Raw genomic sequence first — 6,000 nt, 5'->3', positions numbered from 1 at the left:
CCCTCATGGGTCTGGTGCCCACCAGCAGGGACATGGCCCCAAGGCCAAATCCTGGGGTGATATCTCCTCTCAGTGCCATCCTTAGGGGTAGGGGCTCTCAAGGGGACAGTCCCTGGGTGTGAGCATTGGCTGACCCCTGGCCTGAGGGTGATCATCACTCCAATCCCCCCTTCCACCCACTCCCTGGGAGGCTGGGGGCTGGGCTGCCCTCTGCATGGCTCCACTACTGCGTGCTGGGAGGAGGGACTGTCCTCAGGGCACCCCAAGTGGGGTCCAACTGCCCAACTGAGGGGGTGCCCCTCACAGGCCATGCTCCCAAATGATCAGTAGTTGTTGGTAGACAGTGGTGTCTGCTTCCAACTCCAGGGACACACATGAGCCAAGAGACTGAGTGACCCATAGAAACCTGAAAGGAGTGACCAGGATTCTCTTAAGAAAGGCAGACACTTCAACAAAGAAACAGTGAAGAAACAATGGACAATCGAGACTTCCAAGGCCCCTAATTTGCTACTGAGAGCACAGGGAAGGGCATGTGTTTGGCAGAAATAAGGGAAAAAGACCTCAGTGAAGGTGACACATGTCTGGCACAGGGAAGGAAAAGATTCACAGAATCAGGGTTGCAGGCATCTGGGCAGGGGATGAGATTCCACCGCCCTTCCAGATTTCCCACTGACCATGCGGGCTCAGCCCTACAGGGTTCTTGATTCTGGAGCCACTTGCCAGGTGCGAGTGCCCTGAGGATGCTGTCAGAATGGGTATTTGATCAGGGAGACGCTCCTGTGAAATGGCCATGTGAGTGTCCTAAGGTGCACCGAGAGAGGCAGAAACCTCCCCTGGAGCAGAGAGGGAGGGTTTATTCTGATATTTTAAGAAGTACAGTCCATGAAAGCAGGGGTCAGGATGTCCTCATCACGGCTCCCTAACTGCCCTCATCCATTTGCCTCTGCTTTATGCAAAGGAAGCCCCCCCAAAACATGAGAGCCCCTGGGCCATGATGCTGAAGCCCACAGTGATGCCCTTCACCCCCTTTCCTCTCCCCTTCCTGGGGTCACGGCACCATTGAGACAACAGGGCTCTGTTGTAAAGCACCAGCATGAGAGGGGAGCTGCCAACCGCACCCCACCCTTCATAATGAGACTAGGAAAAGAGGGCCTGAGACCCAGCACAGCTCCAGCAGAGATGAGAGGGTGAAGCCCAGGATGGGGAACAGCCATGAGGGTGGTCTGCCCAAGGCACCAGACGTCATCACAGGATGGGCGCCCTCTCAGGCTGTCTGTGGGGGGCCTTCTAGCTCTCCATAAACTCTTCTGCTGAGAACTGTCAGCAGATCAGCAGCAGTAAATTCAGGGTTTTTATTCTGTAACCATAGCATTACTCTCCCTAACCCATGAAACAGACTGGGCTGCCCCTCACTCAGATACAGAGGGCTGCGAGTTCTACACGCTGCTCCTTTCTCCATCACGTCCAGCTCAGAGATCAAAACAGCTTCCTGTTACAGTTCCTGAAGCTCTCTCCTGCCAGGCCTTGACTGATCACAGCATGTTCATCAACAACAGCTTAGACAGGCCAGACGTAGACAGGCCGCACGCGGTGGCTCACATGTGTTATCTCAGCCCTCTGGGAGGCCTATGGGGTAGATTGTCTGAAGTCGGAAGTTCAAGACCAGCCTTGGTCTTGAGCAAGAGCGAGACCCCATCTCTAAAAATAGCTGGACATTGTGGCGGGCAACTGTAGTCCCAGCAAGTTTGAGGTTGCTGTGAGCTAGGGGAAAAAAAAAAAGAAAGAAAGAAAAAGAACCGTTAAGACAGGAGAGGATCCGCAGCCATCCCTTCTGAAGTCTGAATTCACTGATTGTTCCAGTAACTCTTGGGAATCACTGTTGACCCAGGGCTTCACTAGAAGAGAAAGTAAATTGTATTCTTTGGATGGTTGAATTGAAATCTACCCTTGCTGTCTAAAGAAGATTTAGAACCCATTACAAGAAAGCAGCACCACACAGGAATTCCATATCCAAATGGATGAAAAATTTAAAGAAACAGGTTCTGTTGATGATAAGCCATGGTCTGGAAGGCCACATGTTACTGAAGAAACGGTAGCATCTGTAGAAGAAAGCTTGCAAGTCCAAGAAAGTCATGAAGACAGGCATCCCTAGAGCTGAGGCTTTCAAAGTCTCAGACAAGACTCCACATGAAAGCGTACTACAAAATATGAGCACAACAAATGTTGTTGGAAGAGGATCATCATGCATCACTAACTTTGTCACCTGTTCAATGAAAAACTTAGCAACAATAATGCATTTCTGAGTAATTTAATGTTCTCTGATGAAGCAACATTCCACTTTAGTGGCAAGGTCAACAAGCATAATTGCTGTATTTGGGGAACTGAAAATCCACATGAGTCTGTTGAACATGGAAGACATTTTCCTGAAGTTAACGTGTGGTGTGCTTTAGGGAAAAGATATCAAGTCATAGGACCATTCTTTTTTGAAGGGTGTGTTGTTAATGGTTCTAGCTATTTAGAAATGCTGCAAAATTAATTTATTCCTCAGCTTGTACGATTAGGACTGGTAGAGAATACAGTGTTTGAACAAGACGGTGCCCCTGGTCACTTTGCATGTCAGACAGTTTCTACTTGAGAAATTCCCCAACAGATGGATTGGCAGAGCTGGACCATATTCTCAGCCTCCATATTCTTCAGATTTGACTCCATTGGGTTTCTTTTTATGGGGACATATGAAAACTAACATTTATTTAACCAAACCTCCATCTTTAGAAGACTTGCCAGCTAAGATAACTGATGTGATTGCTGGTATTACTGAAATTCAGCTTGAAAATGTTTTCTGAGAACTGCAGAATTGTATTACCATTTCTATGAGTAATACTGGTGGACATGTTGAAAATTAATAAGAACAACAAAAAAATAAAGAAGAGGAGCTACATTTCACTGTTAGGCATTGAAAATTAATACTTAATTTTGCATCCTTTGATTAACAAAGGGTTGGTAAACTTTGAATCTTTGGCACATGAATAGAAAAACATGGGGTATATATAATACCCATAAATTGAATTTAAAGTGATATTAAAAAACAAAACTTCCTGTTAAACAGTTTTTATCCATTTGTATATCTTATTATAGATTATGTACAAGTAACATCTAAATAAAATTACACTTTTAACCCTAAAAAAGAAGAAAGAAAACTGCCCTTTAATCACAGAAGTCTGGCTTGGCGCCTATAGCTCAAGCGGCTAAGGCACCAGCCACATACACCAGAGCTGGCGAGTTCAAATCCAGCCCAGGCCTGCCAAAAAACAATGACAACTACAACCAAAAATAGCCAGGCGTTGTGGGGGGCGCATGTGGTCCCAGCTACTTGGGAGGCTGAGGCAACAGAATCACTTAAGCCCAGGAATTGGAAGTTGCTGTGAGCTGTGATGCCAAGGCACTCTACCCAGGGTGACAGCTTGAGGCTGTCTCAAAAAATAAAAATAAAAAGTAAACACAAAAGTCTTCTAAGACAATGAATTCATATGGGAATTGGTTACAAATTCAGATTTTTGTGTCACCCATCACAGATGACTAGACCTTATGCCCAATTCCAGAGAGGGCTGGATGTTGGTATTTATGTTAAGAAAATATGGTCAGTGCCTGCAAAGTCATGACACTGAGATTGCTTAAATTTTCCCCTAGTTATTAAAGAGTGATGTTTTCATTTTGATTTTGTCTAGTGTACGTATCTGTAATTTGCCTCACAAAACCTCTACTATTTTTATGAATTAAAAATAAAGATGACAGCATTTAAAAAAAGAAGAACTGCTAAGACTCTACATATTATGTCATGGAACCGTTGCATGAAGTTTTCACGCATGGGCGGTGCTGCAGAGTACGGGTCCTGCTTTTGAAATTGTATATTAATAAAGGGGGCCACAACTCTCTCTTTATTTCTACTTCCACAAACTATTTCTTCCCAGCTTATATAGCTGGTACTGCACGTACACATTCTAATAATATACTTAATTGGCAGCCAATGGTTAATATGATAAGAGTACAAAGAAGCCATGCAGAGCGACCACAAAAACTTATTCAGCCATTTGTCTGAGAAAACAGGTGCATCATATAACTGAAATGCGCACTAACTTATCTTGTTTTCCACTTCCAAGGTCCCTTCCAGGTCATTCCACAGACAGCCAGACTCTGTTTGCAGAGTTTGCCTCCCATTAGACTAGTTTTGCTAATCAGCTTGGAGGGTCTTAAAGGAACATCCCTTCATATGAACTCTAAGAAAGCTTCTTGAAACATAAGTTAATGGCACTTGAAGTTACATTGAGGCTACAGGAACTAGCATAATCTCTTCCCTGTGCTAATTCCAAAACTTGGCTTACTACAAAAAATGTGGGGACAAAGAGGAATATTCTACAAACAAAGCAGGAGAGAGGGCAAAGGGGGGAACAGCCAGCTTGGGGCATCTGAGGCTCTGCCATGTGCAGAGGTGCCCTGGGCCTTTAGGGAGAGACAGCACGGCCAGACCCCAGGGATCTCAGCCCTCCTACAAAGTAATACTCATGTAAAGCCCCAACGAGGGGGATCAAATCTAAATATAAAAATACACACAAAGGAGAGGAACTGAGGCCAGGATTGACCTGCCATTCTCAGCCTTTCACCTCTATGGTCTCGGAGAACAGCTCAGCCTGGAGATGTGTGAGGCTCTAACCTGGAGCAGCACCTGCCCCCTATGAACAGGGACAAGTCACAGCACCAGGGGAGAACCAGACAAATAGGCAAGAAGTGACAGAAGAAGGAACTTTACTGAGCACAGGGAGGCTGCCCCCCACTCAGCACCTGTCTCCTCCCCCTGCCCAGCACATACTCAGAATCCAAGGAGAGAGTCTGACCTCCATGTGTTCTTAATACTCAATAGTGGTTTACCACATCTTCAAGGAAAGGAAATGAGAACAGTAACTAATAGAGCAGGAGGGCTCTAGGGTGAGTAAGTAACAAGGGAAACACTGTAACCATTTCATTCCGAGAAAAGGCAGGGTGATCCAGGGAAGGGGACCCACAGCCTGGACATTAGTGTATGTGGAGAAGGTTCTGGGGGATCAGGGAGTGCACCCCTCTCCCCACACCCTCCCACAGGTTCTGCAGGAAGGAGACAGACTCACCAGCTGAGCAGCTGGGGGGAGAGAAGTCAGGGGACAGACAGGAGAAAAATTCCTGTCTCGCTGGTCCACACAAGGCAGCTGTCAAGCTGTGGAGAAAATGACAGGGACCAGATTCAGCCCAGCCACTCTCTGTCTTGGTACCCTGAGCACCACAGACAGCCCATCCCCCACCCTCAAATCACAGACTCCCTGCACCCCAAGCTGCCCCCACTGCCTCACCCCTGCTAGCATCAGGCCTCGGCATCATATTTTAAGAAGGTGTCAGCAGTACATCAGTCTCAGGGACCCTGTCACCCCTGGAGAATGACAGTAAAGAGGCCCAGGCAGAGCCCACAGGAAGGGAGGATATTGAGAGCAGGATCAGGGACAGGAGAGGCACAGAATGGGCTTCCCCGGCCACCCTCTCTGTGCTGGTATTTACAGAGTAGACACTCCCAATTTCTAGTGAGAAGAGAAGATGCTGTGAGGGACCATGGGGGAGAGGGGCCCCGGGGGTCTTGAATACTTTCTCAATATGCTACTCAGCTGAGATTAGGGAGTTAATCCCAGGACCCAGGAGAGAAGGAAGAGACAGTATGGGACCATGTGGTCACTCTCCAGGGTGTCTGTTTGCAGCGAGGGTCTCTCTTCAGGGTCCAGGGCACCCAGGAGCAATGTCCTGAATGTTGCCACCCTGCCGTTCTCACCTGTGAATGAGGCTGAGCCCCTTCCTCCTCCAGCACAAACAACTGGGAGGATCAGTCCACACACCCCTGTTCCCTACACGTTGATTTATTCTGTCTGATTGTTTGATTTAATATTTTATAGGTCTTGCAAGAAATGAATAAAGTGGAAGGATAAC

The sequence above is a fragment of the Nycticebus coucang genome, chromosome 9 (assembly GCF_027406575.1).
Source record: "Nycticebus coucang isolate mNycCou1 chromosome 9, mNycCou1.pri, whole genome shotgun sequence".
Classification (NCBI taxonomy): Eukaryota; Metazoa; Chordata; class Mammalia; order Primates; family Lorisidae; genus Nycticebus; species Nycticebus coucang.
The sequence above is the reverse complement of the archived record's forward strand: the minus strand, read 5'-3'. Positions refer to the sequence as shown.